This window comes from Lathyrus oleraceus, chromosome 5, assembly GCF_024323335.1.
Source record: "Lathyrus oleraceus cultivar Zhongwan6 chromosome 5, CAAS_Psat_ZW6_1.0, whole genome shotgun sequence".
NCBI lineage: Eukaryota > Viridiplantae > Streptophyta > Magnoliopsida > Fabales > Fabaceae > Lathyrus > Lathyrus oleraceus.
Window position 1 is genome coordinate 260,272,011 of NC_066583.1, and position 19,118 is coordinate 260,291,128.

The 19,118-nt window shown below is 32.8% G+C and overlaps 2 pseudogenes; one reads left to right on the forward strand and one right to left on the reverse strand.

Moving 5' to 3' along the window:
* Positions 1-7,252: 7,252 nt before the first annotated feature.
* Positions 7,253-10,171, reverse strand: LOC127083699 (oligopeptide transporter 3-like; annotated as a pseudogene).
* A 7,255-nt stretch (positions 10,172-17,426) lies between these two features.
* On the forward strand, positions 17,427-18,627 carry LOC127080094 (uncharacterized; annotated as a pseudogene).
* Positions 18,628-19,118: the final 491 nt, after the last annotated feature.

Consider the following 19,118-nt stretch of genomic DNA (forward strand, 5'->3'; position numbering starts at 1 on the left):
AGCTTTTGGTTGAGAAAAGGTTTACGCGAAAGTCGCAATAAAAGTTTTAATAGATGGCGAGAGCTTGGATGAGCGAGATAACCATCTTGAATCCTAACATATGGAGCTCGTGGTAACCACCACGTTTATTTTCCATCTTTATTAAAAAATATTTAATAAGAATTAAGTATTTTTGAATTTGATTGGGAATATGGCTTGACGCTGGGTCAAGCATTTGATTATCATCTATGAACGCGATTTGACAAAATGGTTTAAAGGAGTTTGAAAATGGTTGTTGAAATGATATGGAAACAGTTTTAAAATGAGGATGATATAATTCAATTAATTTTTAATTATCAAAATTAATTGATTAAAATTTAATTAAACCACTTAATTAATCTAATCAAAATTATTTGATTAAATCAAATACTCAAGGTAATTAAACTTAATTATCACAATTAACTAATTTAAATAAATTTTAATTAACTAATCAATTTAATTAAAATAAAGAAAGAAAGAAGTGACAAAGTCAGTTGAAAAATCAAGCTCAGTGCCAGCAGGCACGAAATGCTCATAGAGAGGTTTCGGTTTTACCTTCTGACTTTCGTCAGGTTTTATAGTTTATGTACAACCTAAACCTTTCTTGTCATTTCTTCTAACTCCATAGATCAAAGAAGCCATTTTGCTTCTATCTATGGTTTTAGCCAAAAAGTACTGGAATATTCTGTCATATCTAATGACACAATCAGTATCATAAGCTTCTGAGACTATTTCCTCCTCTAGTTTTGAAATTTTACTTTTCAAAGCAGAGTTGTTACTTTCTAAAGAAAAAAAATCATTTAGGGAAGAAATATCTTTCTCAAGCTCACTACGAGTTTCAGAAGCAACTACTTGGATTTGTTTAAGGTCCTTGTACCTACTCTGAAGACTCTGGTACTTTTCCAGTATTTCAGAGAGACATGACTCTAAATTAGAACGAGATAATTCAAAAAATACCTCTTTAGAATCGGAGTCTGATTCTAATTATGACAACATCTTGTCTTCAATTGTTGTTGCCATCAATGCAACGTTGGCCTGTTCCTCGTTAGAATCTTCTTCTTCTAATTCTGAGTCATCCCATGTAGCCATCAGCCCCTTCTTGCCTTTAGAAAACTTATCCTTAGGCCTTCTGCCTTTTTCAACTTAGGACACTCATTCTTGTAGTGACTTGGATCCTTGCACTTAAAGTAGATAACCTCTTTAATAGAACCTTACTTCTTTTGTCCATACGAAGAATCAGAACGACCAACAGTCCTCCTAGCTCCTCTGAATTTTCCTTGACCATTATGCATGTGATTCCAGAGTATGTTAACCCTTTTGGAAATCAAGCATAACTCATCATCATCTTATGAGTTTTCATCAGAAACTTTTGATTCTTCCTCAGCTTGATAAACTTTTGTCTTCTCGGACTTAGAATTTAAAGCAACAGATTTACCTCGCTTCTGAGTTTCATCTTCCTCGAGTTCTATCTCGTGGTTTCTCAAAGAACTAAAAGTTCTTCAAGACTAATACTTGTGGAGACATGACTGCTCAGATATTTTGATGACAACAAACCTTGCTTCATAGCTCAAGTCGGATTAACAAAAAGATTGATCAAGGTTTAAAGCTCGCATATGAAGTTTCCATCAAATGATCAAGTCTCGGTAAATCACATGAAGATTCAGCTTTCACATGGATTAAGGTAACACTTGAACTCTAGATAGTTATACAAGTGTTCACAACATGTTGCATTCATATCATAGTCATTAAAAATAGTTTTATGCATTATCAAACCATCACACTTCATTTTTTAAAGGTATTTTTCAAAACTGTGTTAGAGTAACCGGTTATCAATAAGTGAGTAACTGATTACTCTATGTATTTTTCAAATCCTTTTTAAACGTTGGAACCATGTAACCGGTTATCCTATTTGAAGTAACCGGTTACCTCAAGCAAAATTCAAATTATTTTGTAATGTTGGATGCATGTAACCGGTTACCCTATTTTAGGTAACCGATTACCACTGATCCAGAATGAAAAATACTTGCATCTTTTCATGAAAACTCCTATGGTCTCTTCATCATGAAACATGGCATATTTTGGATTATTGCATTCATCTGAGGAGGTGTTTTAGACATTATATAAACATAATTGTTCAGATTTCAAAATCACCTCCTTGCAAAATTTTAAATCATTTTACACACATTCTCTCAAACTTTCTAAGTGTTCATCCAAACTTTCTTAAAAGTGAAACCTTGCACAAACTGTCATTTTCTGCATTATAGTTTCATTTCATACAAAGAACACTTGTGTAATTATTGTGAGATTTGAGTGTTACACAGGAGAAGATCAATTATTTAATTGATATACTTCAATTTTCATCTATTTCATCTTATACAAATTATTCAGAATTACATTCTTTGATTACAACTTATTCTTAGGATTATTAAGGATAAGTTTGTAAGGTTTATCCATGTTATCCGGTGTGTGGATACAAGAGGTCCATTTGTGAGAAATTGAGTCTCGTTTGGACTTTAAACAGTGTAAATCCAAGAGGATTATTCTTGGTGTGTTAGAATAGATAGAAAGACCTTAAGGTGTCTTGTCTAGGAATCTAACATTTTAGTGAAATTCTCTTTCGTGTTGAAAGGGGAGTGGAATACTCTCAATCTGTGAGGGGAACCACTATAAATCTCTGTGTCATTTACTTTCTGCACTTTACCGCTTTTACATCTCTTAAACAACTCAGAAACTAAAAGTCATAAACCGTCAAAAATCCAGAAAATACTCTAAGTGCCTCATTCACCCCCCCCCCCCCCCCCCCTCTAAGGCACTCCTTAAACTTACAATACTATTAAGATCATTTGCCAGCTAAAGCAGTTACCATAGGTATCCATTTTTTAGGGAGACTTCTGATTATCTTCTTGACATGGTCAGTCATAGAGTATCCTTTGTCCAGAATTTTCAGTCCTGCAACAAGCATCTGAAATCTTGAGAACACAGTCTCAACGGTTTCATCATCTTCCATTCTAAATGCTTCGTACTTATGGATTAAGGCCAAAGCCTTTATCTTCTTTACTTGAGCATTCCCCTCACGAGTTATCCTCAGAGAATCAAATATGGACTTAGTCGAATCTCTGTTTGTTATCTTCTTATACTCAGTATAAGAGATAGCATTTAGCAATATAGTTCTAGCCTTATGATGATTTTTGAAATCCTTCTTGTGTTGATCTGTCATAGCACTTCTTGCTATATTATTTACTTCAGCATTAACTGGGTGAACATAACCATTGATTACAAGATCCAAGAGATCAACATGATAACCAAGAAAGAAACTTCGGATTATATCTTTTCAGTAATCAAACTTCTCACCATCAAATATTAGTGGTTTATCACTATATTGATCTCTCTCATTGTTGTTAGTAGCATCAATATTGTTGTTAGCGGCGACCATTGTTTCTCCCACAAATTGGATCGGTACTGAACACAGTGAAGTGTTGATAAAAACTTTATCACAATCAGAATCGGAGCTCTGATGCCAATTGAAGGTGTGAAAAACACAATAAATGAGGGGTTTGAATTTGGTTTTAAAAATAAAATCATTTACCAACTCAATAACACCACTCAAAAACTAAGAACAGAGAGATAAAAACACAAGTACTTTTATCCTGGTTCACTTGAAACTCAAAGTTACTCCAGTCCACCCCCCAAGGTTATTTTTCATTATACATAATGACTTAATCCACTATAATCAACTGATTACAATAATCACAAAGAATAACATTCTTTGTCTTCTCAAGGATCCGACAATACCCTAGTCTCCTTAAGGAATCACAAACAACAAGTTTAAATAAAAGGTTTTGTGTTTACAAGATGCTTCTACACAAGCATATCTTTACACAAAAGAAATACAAACACTTAAAGAAAAATATGAACAAAGTGTAGATCTTTTTCATGTAGAAAACAGTCTTATGAAATTGTTGTAGTTGTCTTTCTTCAAGTCTCCAAGTCCTCTTTATATAGCATGAAAAAGAGATCGTTGGAGGGAAAAATAGGGATACCAATATAGCGGTTTTCCACTGTTGGATTGGCAAAAGGAGCGATACATAGTACAATCCTTTGCCCATAATTTTAATGACAGGTGAGATGTATAGTACTGTCCTTGTCCACGATATCAGTTAGTGGAAACAATATTTGATTTGCACCATATATTATTTGATCACGTATTTGTTTTGATCTTATCTTCAAATTCATTGGCTTCTAACGAAAGTAGATGAAGCATGATATGAAGAAACATACAACTGGATTCAAAAACTTCATAATCTTCAGTCAGAACCTTGACAGCGTCAACAGTCTGGTTGTATCTTCATAATCTTCAGACAGAACCTTGATAACCCCAACATCTCGCTTGAGATCTTCAGAATATTTAGCTAAGTAATAAAACTTTAGAAGCTTGTCATTCTTTAGAAGCTTGATGATCAAAGTCGCTTCCAAAAGCAGAAGCAGAGAAAACGTTGCAGCAGCAACATAGCATCTTTTCAGAAACTTCTTAAGAGTGAATCAGCATAGAAGCAGAAAGAACATTGCAGCAACAACTTGATATCTTTCACAACTTCTTATGAATAGCGCATAAATAGAATTTGGAACACAATATTCAGAAATGGATGATGTTGCATGTCATAAACTTAGAATCGGAACTGGCTGTTAAAGCTACACAATAACAAACCATTAGGGTATCAAAAAATTTCTCACACAAATACAACATTGTATCATCAAAATTCAAGGTATAGATGCAGAACCAAATCTTTTTCTAACAATATCCTTATACCATCACTCAACAAAAGTGAATAACCGTGGAACGTCGAGTATGGTCAATAAACAGTCCACCAACTGAAGCAAACTGACATCAGCGACAGTGTGTTTGACCTCATCAAGCATTTGGACATCAAAAAATTCTTCAACTTCGCCCCATGGATGGGCACCTTTAACGGGGCACGATCTTGTAACAATTAAAGTATAAACCTTAAGTTATTCTCAATTAATCAATAATAAAGAAATAAAAATTAAAATAAAATATTTATACATCTCATTGCCATAGTCTAAATTCCATGTGATAGACATATGCGGTGAGAAAGGTAAGATCACTAGGACCTCCATGGAAGCCCTCATATGTGTGTACAGACGAATCAGTATCAGCCTGAGTCGTCACATTCGTATTAGTCGGAGCCTCCACCTTCGAGTCATCCTAAGCAACCACCACTATGCTAGTATGAACCTTCATCTCAATGTCAGCCTGAGTCTTTATATCCTCCTGAACTATTGTCTTTACATCGTCAACAACAATAACATCAGGTTATACATCAAGATCTCTGCCTCATCCAACTCTACCTCTTCTATGCAGGAGAATACAGAGTGCATCTGACTGCTATATCCTCCTCCTATGAGAACTGGTGGGGACTACTCTGTCCTTCCAGATATGTGAATCCTCCCCGTCATCTACCCTTGCACGAAAGCTCTCTACAATTGTCTCTTAACTTTATTAGCCCGCCTATAAGCAATTGTGTTGTCTCTTCCTTTGATATTCTCTACAATAAATAAAAAATATATGAATTACCATACTTTTTAAAAATCTGGAAATAAATATGGCTTTGCTAGAATTTTCAAAAATATCTGATTACAAAAACATTTTTTATCGGAATTTTTGAAATATACGGTACACGTGTATTCATTTTTACCAATTTTTTTCAAAAATGTCGATAAAAATGCATATTATTCTATCGAAGTTTTTAAAGCTCTGGTATAATTTCATTCAAATCATGGGATTTTCCCATATATTTTGAAAATACCGATAAAAAATCATTATTGTCCTAAAAATGCGGTATAAATATTAAAATGTCGGTAAAATTACAAAGTTTTAACAAAAAAAAAGACTTGTAAAAATCCGGTAAATGACTTTAAAAATGCGATAAATTTCACATCTTTTGTGGAAGGTCTAAAACATGACAAATGATACGTGAAATTTACTTTTTTTTATGCCAAAGGGTATTATAGTAAAAGAACAATTATGGAGTGTCACGTTGAATTTTGAGGGTGCCAAAACAAATTCTCCAAAGAAAGTCGGCAAGAGAAGAGATGCTTTTCATTTTTCTACTATTAGCCTCTAGCTTATTATTTTTCCACTAATAACCTTTATGTTTAAGTTAGAACATAACAAACACATTATGAATTTTCAATATTACACACATAATACAAAATTGCAAGTAAATTATAAGATTTTCTCAAACATTTTTAAAATGGTGGTAAAAATGATTGTTTTTCTAAAAATACAGTGTGAATATTAAAATGCAAGTAAAATTGCAAAATTTAAACAAAAAAATGACTTGTAAAAGTCAAGTAAAAGACTAAAAAAATGCGATAAATTGCACGATTTTTGTGAAAGGTCCAAAATATGACAAACGATAAGTGATTTTTTACTTTTTTAAGTGTGAAAAACACGATATCCTTTATTTTTATTTTTTTTAGGATTTTAGTCCCATCAAATTTGAGAGCATTTTTTAATGACTTGACACTCATATTGCTGATGTGTCATTGCTAACACTACAACAAACAAGACCTTAGACAGCGCTTTTTTTAGCCTTAGACAGCGCTTTAAAGCGCTGTCTAAACCTCCGCTGCTAAAGGTTTAGATAGCGCTTTTTTAAATCTTAAAAGCGCTGTCTAAGCCCCCCCCCCCCCCCCCCCCCCCTTAGACAGCGCTTTGGCCAAAAGCGCTTTATAAGACCCTCTTATTTTAAATTTTTTAGGTATACCTTAGACAGCGCTTTTGAAAAGCGCTGTCTAAGCCCCACCCCCTTAGACAGCGCTTTGGCCAAAAGCGCTTTCTAAGACCCTCCCAATTTTTTGCTACATCCAGGCAACGATGCATTAACTCTTGCTCTTTTGACATTGTACTCGACCGGTACAATGCGTTGCTTATGAACAACGACCTAACATTCACATTATTTTGTAGTTGATCCATGTCATAGAAATTCGAGAAAAATTTACGTTAGTGTCGTCTGCCTAACACAACTCTCTCATTTTATTCGAACTTGGGACCGACTATGCATAGTAAAATAACATAGACAAAATTAAAAAGAAAATAACAAACAATAAAAATAAAAATAATATTTTTTGAATTTTTTTAATTCCTTAGACAAAATTGGAATAATTCACATGGTCAAGCAAGAAGCATATACACAATAATTGCTAAGCAATTGGTTATTAGGTAGTCCTTTCACCTATACTCCAAGCCTAATTTGTTTCCCACCCCAGAAGACAAAAACAGATACAAAAGAGAAAGTTTAGTCCAGGAGGCTTCTCTATTAGAATACAGGACAACCATCCACCACAATTCCTGGTGCAGTAGGGCAAGTAGCCAATGGGCAATGATCCAATTCAGTTCCCCACCATCTCAGACTATGGCCTGCATTTTGCAGAGCAAAGAAAATCAAAACAGCCATAAGAGTCGTGCCTGCATCAAGTGCCACCGATAGAACATAATTGTATTTCTGCCACCAACGTTTGTGGAAGCGAAACACAAAGAAGTTGAAGAACATTCCGGTCAATAGCCAGGTTGCAATGTTGGTTGGAGTTGCAGGTGGCATTCCAGCAAAACCATTAAATATAATTGGTACATTTATCATAGCAATCCATTTTTTGTCAGGGTAGATTTTGCTAAACACCCAAACAGGAACCGGTAACACAGCTCCAATCAAGAATAACCATACCAGGTTCCGGTACAATCCACCCGGTCCAAATAGTCATCTTGGTCCGATCAAACCCCATATAACCGATGCATCAAATGTCACTCGGTATTTCGGGCAAGTCCAAGGACTGTCACGGTGAGCATTATCATCCATGCAAATGTCCTTAATGCTATCCAACATCCACCAAGCCACTGAAACATTCATCACTTCAGCAACTAGAGTTCCCACCAGCTATTTAGGCATTTCAAAGTAAATAACTACATAAATAATGATTGATAAGAAAAGAAAAAAAAAGCTTAAACTAGGAGATTTTGAGATGAAAAAGACCTATGCTATATACATGCATCGAGGAGGAATTTTCATGTAGTGCCCGAGTTTGATATCTGACAAGAAAGATAGCGCATGGGCGGTGGTGATTCTCCCATAAATCTTAAAGAGCAAATTTGCAATTGGTGTTCCAGGAAGGACATACCCAATCATGAACTGTGCTATAATGTCATATCCAAGTTGCTGCAAGGTAACCAACCACACTCATGTTAAAATCATAAACTCCTCCATGCATCAAAATAGTATGTTAAAATCGAGATTCGATAGAAAAGAAAAGTACTATACTAGAGATGGAAGAAATACCTGGTTGGTAGTTGCTTGGATGACACCAATTGGGAGGGTTACAACAGAAGCTAAGGCGAAAGCCAAGAGCATACCCCACCATGGAAGTTGCACATCCACTTTCCATACCAAAGACATTATTATGGATAGTGCCATGCTCCCAAATAATACAATGAGGAACCACCATTCTGGTACTGTATTATAAGCCTTCATGAGTCTACCATGCACATCCAATTTTACATTACTCATCGCTGTTCTGCTTTGTCTCAATATTTTTCTGCGAGCGAACATGAAACTATGTCAGTGAGGGTCACGATAAGTCGATAAGAAATAAATCTATTATACAGGCTTTGAGAACAGCCTACCTGCCCTTAAACAATGCTACATGAGTGAGGGTTGACGTAAACCTAGCGAAACCTGCTCCAATAGATAATGCGTAGAGAGGACTGAGGTATAACTTGCTATATTTGTTGTATGCATCTATGTTAAGATCATATTCTTCATTTAAAATCTTAGTAGTGTCATACTTTTGTCCATCGTGAGTGAACAACTGATTAGAGAATATAGGAAACTTTCTAGCATCGAAAGTGTTAAACTTCCAGTAACATATAGGTAGAATTATATAGACAAACATGATAAATCCAACTCCCATATTAACAATGGAAGTCCATGGTGCAACAAGAGGGCTGCCACGATAAGCTGAAATCCCAGCCCAATCAAATATGAAGGCGCCGACTCCAAGTCCTCGGTAACCTGATCCAACTTGATGTGCTGTTACGTTATTCGGCCACACCTAGCAAACCCATGAGAAGAATGTTAATACTGTGAAAAGATATCCAGGGAATGCATAATACAGGAAGCTTAGAGCCATTGCAATGAGGAAAAACTGCATCCTTGTAAGTCCTTTTGATTTTTCATTTTTTTCATGGAGAGCCCTGTAGCATAAGGTTTATGATGTAATCAAAACTAGTACTAGAGTATAAAATAGTAGTAACAAACTAGCAAGTTTTCATCTTAAGGTATCCGTGTCAACATGTCAGTGTGACTTAATATAGAAGTAAGGGTAAAAGAATGAACCTAAAGAGAGAGACTTGTGCGAGGTTTGCTGGCCACCACATTTCAATTGGGTTCACCAGATACCTCCTCAGAATCCCAGCCCATCCAAACCCTATTAACTGCAAACTCAATTTACAACTATATAAAGCAAATTTATCACAGAATATTTTAACCATGGAAAGATATATATTCAACTCATCTTCTACACTTTTTTCATGATAAGATAATCGTAATAATAACCTGTGCGCTTATGACGATGAGGAGAGCGAGAAGAAAACTGAGAGATTCTTTATAATAAGCTTTCATAATAGTAATGGCACCAATGGAGTAAACATCACCACCACCGCCGGAGGAGGAAACACCACAGTTAGCGAAGATAGCGATGATAACATGCTCCTTCATGTTAAACGGTCCAGGATTTAGAGTAAAACGCCATCCAACAAAACTGTACTCCTTCGTCGGAAGAGTTGCGGCCATGAACTTTCCGATTGGGAGAACAGCGATTTGCATGAGAATGGCTGAGATAGTGAGAGGCTGAGTTCGCTGTTAGGGTTCGCTGGAGGGGTTTAATCGCAGGAGGGAAAACAAAAAGAACTGAGAACGAAAATAGAAGTCTGAAATTTAATTTTAATTAGACCTTAGACAGCGCTTTTGTGGAAAGCGCTTTCTAAGATATGCCTTAGACAGCGCTTTCCAAAAGCGCTTTCTAAACCCCCACCTTAGACAGCGCTTTTGGTTTTAATTTTTTTTTTAATTGAAAGACTTTAAACAGCGCTTTCTCAAAAGCGCTGACTAAGGTCTATATTTAAAAGCGCTTTCTAAAAGCGCTGTCTAAGGGGGGGTCTTAGACAGCGCTTTCTAAAAGCGCTGTCTAAGACCCCCCCTTAGACAGCGCTTTCATTATTTTTTTAGAACATTTTCCGTGTTTTATTTTTATTTTAACCTTAGACAGCGCTTTCTTTTAAAAGCGCTGTCTAAGATGCGCTGTTAAAAAACCTTTTTGGCGTAGTGTAACTTAGTAGTGAACTATTCAAATTCATTTTTTAATGATTTGAGAGCATTTTTAATATAAAGGGAATACTTTATTTTTGTGTAGTCTTTTTCCTATCATTTTTAAGCTTACTTTATTGTGTAGTTTACTTAATAACTTTCATTGAAACTATTATTATTAACTTCCACGTAACTTCCTATTATTAACTTCCACATGATGTATTTTAAAAAAATTATATTTAAATATAAAATATTGCTTATATTTTTATTAATGCGCATTAAAAAAGTGGATAGACGCACACGTGAGTGCTTATAAAGACGCTAATTTATATAAAGGAAAATTTTGGTTTTGATGTAGCCTTTTTTTCTACCATTTTACCCTTACTTTATTGTATAATTTACTTAATAAACTACTATTATCATCTTCTATATAACTTCATATTATTAACTTCCACTTTCTATTATTAGCTTCCACATGTAATTTTTTAAAATTATATTTAAATATAAAATATGATTTATATTTATCCATTATAGTCTTTATATTTATTTATTTTTTATTTTATTTTTAATGGATAATATTAGTTGTTACATGTTGACTATAAAAGAAAAATATTTATATAACTTGCGGCAATAACTTCCACTTAATATATTACACCCTCTCTCATACGTTATAAGAAGTTTATCAAAATAAAAAAATAAAATAAAAACTGTTTTTTAATTTTTCAACTGATCCCCACACAATTGTTTAATCTTTAAATACCTTAAAATAAGAATGCTTTGGAATCATAATTGTTTTCTATTTCTTCACACAAAATGAATACATAAAATGAAGGTTGAAAGGTTATATATATATATATATATATATATATATATATATATATATATATATATATATATATATATATATATATATATATATATATATATATATATATATATATATATATATATATATATATATATATATATATATATATATATTTTGGTTACTTTTTTCTCTTCATTTGAATATTAATTAGTATTCTTTTTTACATTTCTCATTTAGTTTCATTTTTACAGATTTTAAGAGTTCAATATTAAAGTAATGAAATGAAGGTCGAAAGATTTCAGATAAAATGAAGGTTGAAAGGTTATATATATTGGTTACTTTTTTCTCTTCATTTGAATATTAATTTGTATTCTTTTTTACATTTCTCATTTAGTTTCATTTTTACAGATTTTAAGAGTTCAATATTAAAGTAATGAAATGAAGGTCGAAAGATTTCAGATAAAATGAAGGTTGAAAGGTTATATATATTGGTTACTTTTTTCTCTTCATTTGAATATTAATTAGTATTCTTTTTTACATTTCTCATTTAGTTTCATTCTTACAGATTTTAAGAGTTCAATATTAAAGTAATAAAATGAAGGTTGAAAGGTTATATATATTGGTTACTTTTTTCTCTTAATTTGAATATTAATTAGTATTTTTTTTTACATTTCTCAGTGTTCAATATTATAACTGTGTGACCCTTAAAGTTCAATGTAATTGTTGATCATGGATTAAAAAATCAGTGCAAAACATGTCATGTTATTTCTTATTTAGAAGAAAAGAAGAAAAATAGAGTAAGTTATTTATCCTTACAACAACTATATTGCAGATATGGAGACAAATGATAAAAAATTGTGAAGTTGATTTTCTTTTATTTTTTGTTGTTCTCAATTCTCACACACTACTTTTTAGTTCTATTTACAAGATTATGCTTATACTTTAATAATTGTAACTATTTTTGGTTACTTAATTCTTAATTATTTTGTTGTTTTTTATTCATGTCTTTGTTTTTGGAAGAAGATCGCACTGCCGTAATGAATTTTTTTTTTGATAGAATGAGCATATGAAAGATATATAGGTGAACCAATCATATGAAACTTTCAATTGTTATTGTTTGTGCAATTCAAATGATAATCTTATAAAAGCAAAGTGGATGAGAAAAATAGAGAATACATCTCATCACGCAGAGGACTTCCAATAGCAATGTATAGAGACAAAAATCCTCTCCGGTTTCTTCTTTGTTTCTATACATTTTTTATTATTCATAATGGTGCATGTTTTTTCAATTCAATTTTTATTATTAATGTGTTTCAATTCAAAAAGATTGAGGACATTCAATTGATTTGTTTCTATTCCATATTTTTTTATTCAATTCAATTTTTATTATTAATGATCTTTGTTATTGTTAACATTCTCTTTCTCAAATTTTATACTTGATGTTTGATTATAAGTAAATCATAATTTTCAATGATTCTTTATCTTATCTGGTCACATACGTTAATAGATTATCATTCTCACCGTCATTAAAGAAGCAATTTATAAGAAAAATAAAGGTAAAATATTTCCGTTATTTCATTGTATAATTTATGTGATAACTTCCATAAAATTCACTAGTATTAACTTCCATAAATTCAATTTTTGTAGACAGAGTATCACTTACTTGCATCAACAATAAATTTAATCATAGTAGAAAAAGCACTATAAAAACTTGCATCAACATATGAAAATCACTATAAAAACTTAATTGCATCCACATGAAGTTTAATCAAAGTAGAAAAATGTTATTTATTTCAAATCTATTTTTTTAAATTTATCTAGTGATTGTTTGTCAGGAAATAATAGATGACAATCAAATATATGTAGAATCAACCATAGTATGTGAATCAACCATTATCATCACTATGAACCTTGAAAATTCAGATTTCTTTTTTAATTTATTGATATTTTTCATTTGTAAATTTTATTAATTTATTAGTAATAAACATATTAAAAATACAAAGTTTGGATATTTTTAAATCCTACATTTAATTTTACAGATAAAATAATATAATAGAAAATATTCGTAGTCAAGATTCAAGATTAATTTATTAGTAATAAACATATTAAAAATACAAGTTTGGATATTTTTAAATACTATATTTAATTTTACAGATAAAATAATATAATGGAAAATATTCGTAGTCAAGATTCAAGAGAACGTCAAAGAGAAAGACGGACACAAAATGCAAGACATCGAAGACAACGGATGAGTATTGAGCAAAGACAAGAAAAATTGGCTAGAAGGCGTTTGAATTATTAACAAAATAAAAACAAAGGAAAACAAGTCCAAACATGTGATATTTCTGATATGAGAACCATGATGCCATTTCAAGACTTGACAAATGCCAATTTTGCTTCTCGGTTTTATCAAAGAGCACATGACAATGAAGTTGGACCAAGTACCACATATGCCAGTCGCGTTCCATCCACGGGTTAGAAACTTTAAATTATTGTATAGATTATACTTTAATACTTTATGTTTAAAAAATATAAATTAATTATACAAAAATAATTGGCTAATATGTTATTTCAATACTAATTTACAAATCAAAATTTTACATACCCGATTTTTCAACAAAATGATAACCACGAAGCAAGACCATTTATAAGAAATATTGATGACAATGATTGTGGTAAGTATAATTCTGTCTATACTCAAATTGATAGTAACACACATTTACATTTATATATTGTTGCTATTTTTCAACTATAACTCTATATTAAAGTCAATATTTTCTTTTATAGAATCACATTCGTAAAATATTAATTCACCTGTTGAAACTCACGAAACACAAACAATTTTTGATCAAGGTACAATTATGTATTTTTAATCCATACCATATATTGTATGTTTTTATTTAAATATTATTTCATGTTAGTCACCATGTATATAATAAATATATTTCTTTTAATGCATGTTTTGTATGTAATAAAACACAAAATCAAGATATATTTTTCAAGCAAGACATAACATTGCTAGAAATTTTTGCAATACTGTTATGACAATAAAATCCCTACTTCCTACTTCGAGTGAGTGTAGACGATGCAATGCAAAATTGTTTCATAGAGAATCTCAAGATATGTGTTGTAAAGGTGGAAAGGTGACAATTTCACAAGTGTCTGCTCCTGACGAGTTGTTACAGTTATTTTTAGACAGTTCTATTGAATGCAGACATTTTAGACAGCATATTAGAAGTTACAACCATGTAATGTCGTTTACTTCACTGGGTGTTCATGTCGACGAAAGTTTGGTTGCAACTGGTCGTGGTATTTACGCATTTCATGCTCAAGGCGCAATTTATCACAAAATAGAAGGTTTTCATCCGAATCAAGGTTCAAGGCCACGTTACTTGCAGTTATACATTTATGATACCGATAATGAGCTTCAAAATAGGATGAGGGAAAACCCAATACTTAACCAATCCGTAGTGTATAAATTGAAAAAACTACTCCACCAATGCAACCCGTTTGTCATTGTGTTTAGGCAGCTTGCACTAGAGCCAAATATTGAAGAATGTAGATTACTCATTAAAGAACATCCGTCGAATCAACCACAATATAGTCTCCCTTCAGCTTCCCAAGTCGCAACAATTTTTATAGGCGGTGGTGATGAAGATACAATAGAACGTGGAAGAGATATAAATGTCATCAACTGTGATGGAAAGCTAACAAAGGTTCAAGAAACAATGGGGTATTATGATCCTTTACAGTATCCTATATTGTTACCGTTCAGAACATATGGTTGGGACATAGAAACAAAAACTAATGTTGGAAAAACTGTTACATGCCGAGAGTACTATAGTTATGTGCTTCAGGTACACACTGAACTATTTTTCTAAGAAATATACTTCTAAATGTGTGAAAAAATAATTCAAGATTGATTATTTTATTCAATGTAGATTCGTCGTAATGATCAATCTGTATTGTTAAAATCGGGTCGACTTTTACAACAGTATGTTGTAGACAATTATGTAAAGATTGAAACAGGAAGGTTGAGATGGATCCGAAGAAATCAAAATGATATTCGGTCTGAGGTATATCAGGGGTTACAAGATGAATTGCACGATGGGGAGAATAACGCAAGTAATAATATAACATATTATATTTATACATGAAGAGTGTATACTTTATGTCTATACCACTATCCACACATTTAATTTTTATACTTTTCATATATTTCTATAGATAATGTCAGACAAAGAACAATACTACCATCGTCATTTATTGGCAGTAAGCGGGATATGACACAGAGATACCAAGATGGTATGGCCATTGTTCTTAACAATGGTAAACCAGACATATTCCTTACAATGACATGCAATCCTTCTTGGATTGAGATAACTTCCGAACTAGGCCTCCATCAAACCCCACAAGAGCATCCTGATTTGTTAACAAGAATTTTTCAATCAAAATTTGAGCAGTTGAAGGATGATGTCATTAACAAAGGAGTCTTGGGGAGGGTTAAAAGTTATATGTATGTGACCGAATTTCAGAAACGTGGACTACCACATGTGCATATGCTACTCATCTTGGATACTGATGACAAGTTACGGGAACCTGAGGAGTATGATAGTGTGGTGAAAGCAGAAATACCACGACATGAATCTGAACCAGAATTGTATGAAGTTGTGTTAAAACACATGATCCATAGGCCATGTGGAGTATTGAATCAAAGATCTCCATGTATTAAGAATGGTCATTGTAAAAAAAAAGATACCCAAAAGACTTTTGTGAAGAGACGCGTCAGGGAAATGACTCATATCCTGAGTACATGAGAAGGTTTAGTGGTCCCATTTTTTTAAATAGAAACAAGTATGTTGATAATAGATGGGTGGTTCCTTATAATCCATGGTTGTTGTTGAAGTACGATTGTCACATCAATGTTGAGATTTGCAGCAGCATCAAAAGTATTAAATGTTTGTATAAATATGTTTACAAAGGTCCTGATCGAGTTGTAATGGAGGTTCACAGAGGTACAGGTATGGATGAGATTCAACAATATGTTGATGCAAGATGGGTTTGTGCTCCAAAGGCATTGTGGAAAATATTTAAATTCACACTTTAGAAGTTATATCCCTCTATTGAAAGACTACAAATCCACTTGCCAAATCATCATCAAGTGCGGTTCTATAAGCATCAAGGAATCACAGATGTACTAAATGATAACCAAAATGCAGTAACGCTTACTGAGTTCTTTGCACTAAACCAAATGGATCCACATGCCCGGAATTATTTGTACAGAGAGATTCCAGAGCATTATTGTTGACTAAAAAGGGTCAAAAAATGGTAGCGAAGACGGACAAAACGAAAAATTATTGGTCGAATCTATACAGTATCTCCTTCAGAAGGTGAGAAAATTTATTTACGTGTTTTTTTTGTCTCATTTAAGAGGTCCAGCAAGCTGGGAATTCCTTCTTACACATAATGGTGCATGTTTTTTCACGTACAAAAAAGCAGCTGAGGATTGGGGGTTATTAGAGAGTGACAATAGTATTCGTGAATGTATGCTTGAAGTATCAAATATGCGTATGCCATATGCTTTACGAAGGTTGTTTGTGACTATATTAATTTTCTGTGAACCAATTGATGTTAGAGGCCTATTTAATGAGTTTTATCCCTACATGGTGGAGAATTATCAAATGACAAATATTATTGTGGGAAATAACTCTGAAGATATGTTATTGAGGGAATTGAGAGATCTCTTGCTTCTACATGGAAAACTAATCAAAAACTATGATCTTCCAATATTGACAATGGAAAAAAATAAAGTCGGGGGAGTGGCAACAATTATTCAAGAAGAGTTGTCGGTCCAAATTCCAGATGAAGACATTCAATCTGTTGAGAAGTTAAATAATGACCAGATGAGTGCTTACAATACAATTATGAACGCCATCCACCAAAAACAAAGTCAAATTTTTGTTGTTGATGGTCCTGGAGGAACAAGTAAAACTTTCCTTTATCGAACTATAATGGAAAATTTGAGACGTAATAGTCAAATTGTCTTAGCAACAGCTTCCTCGGGTATAGCTCCTACATTATTACTTGGTGGTAGAACTGCACACTCTCGATTTGGGATCCCCATTGATATATAGCCAATTTCTATTTGCAAAATAAAAAAGAATTGTGACCTTGCAAAACTCATTAGAATAACCAATGCAATCATTTAGGATGAAGCACCCATGATAAATAGATATTATGTGGAAGCATTAGATCGATCACTGCAAGATATTATGAATATCAATGCTCCATTTGGTGGAAAAATAATGATCATGGGAGGAGATTTTCGCCAGGTGCTTCCTATTATTGAAAAAGGAAGTAGAGGACAAATGATTTCAGCGTGTATTGTTAAGTCTCAATTATGGGCCACCACAAAGATCCTACACTTGCGCCAAAATATGCAATCAATTCATGACCACGAGTTTGCACAGCTTCTGATGAGGATTGGAGATGGCAATGAACCTGCTAAAGAGGATGACATGGTCAAGATGCCTACTGAAATTATAATACCATGGGAAGGAGAAAGCTCCATAAAAAAGCTTATACAACATACATTTCCCCAATTAGAAAACCATGGATGGGATGCTTCATATATGGTGGAGAGAGCCATACTTACTCCCAAAAATTGTGATGCTGATATGTTGAATGACATGATTATTAATAACTTCCCTGGAGATGAGCATATTTTGTTATCTTTTGATGAGGTTGAGGGTGATAGTCATAATCTATATCAACAGGAATACTTACACACAATTGCTCCTGGTACTTTACCACCACATATTTTGAAGATAAAAATAGGGGTTCCTCTGATGTTATTGCGAAATATAGACCCTAAATTTGGGTTGTGTAATGGGACAAGATTGTTATGTCGTGGTTTTTTTTATGAATTTGCTTAATGTTGAAATACTTACAGGCCAAACCGCAGGAAAAAGAGCTTTCTTGCCAAGAATTAAGCTCAAAACCACTGATGGTGCGGGACTTCCTTTTGTGCTTATTAGAAAATAGTTTCCTGTCAAACTAAGTTTTGCAATCACTATAAATAAATCACAAGGACAAACAATTCCAAATGTCGGAATTTATCTTTCACGACATGTTTTCAGTCACGGACAATTGTATGTTGCTTTATCAAGAGGTGTTTCGCGGGTTGTAACAAGAGTGCTAATTAAAGACGGAAAAGTAGAGGGGGAAGAAGGGGGTTTTACCAAAAATATAGTTTTTAAAGAAATTTTGCTGTCACAACCTCAGGTATTTATCTATTATGTTTAATTGTTCAACTATACTTTTTCAATGTCACACTTGACGTGTACTCACTATATTACACTATATTTTTTACTATATTAATTTACTTCATTTGTTTTGCAGCGAAAAGAGAGATATTTATGATTTCGGTTCCATGGTTGACATTCCTATTGAGCAACAATGTCACTTAATGTCTTTGTTAATGTTTATGTTTATTTGCTTAATAAACGGTAAGAAATATTTTTCTTCTTCTTATTTTATCTAAATCTTCTTATTATTTTGAACAATCTATAACAATATATAAACACAAAATTTAATTTTGGTGTAACCTATTTTGATTTTCCATAAGACGGTATTCCTAACCATCAAACTATTTCACTCACATTATTTATTTTCTTGAAAAAAAACTGGTTGAATATAGTCACGTCACAATGCGGTTTTCTCAATTCAAACCAAATTTAAAGCGCGAATATTACATATTGGAAACAAAACTTAATATGTAAATGAATAAATATCATATGCTTCATCATATAATAAGTTTATATTAAAATCAAATTTATAAAAAAAACGTTGTTAATATTTTCACCCGTTAACGCAATAAAAAAAAGAGAAAACGGACACGGAGTGCCCGTTTA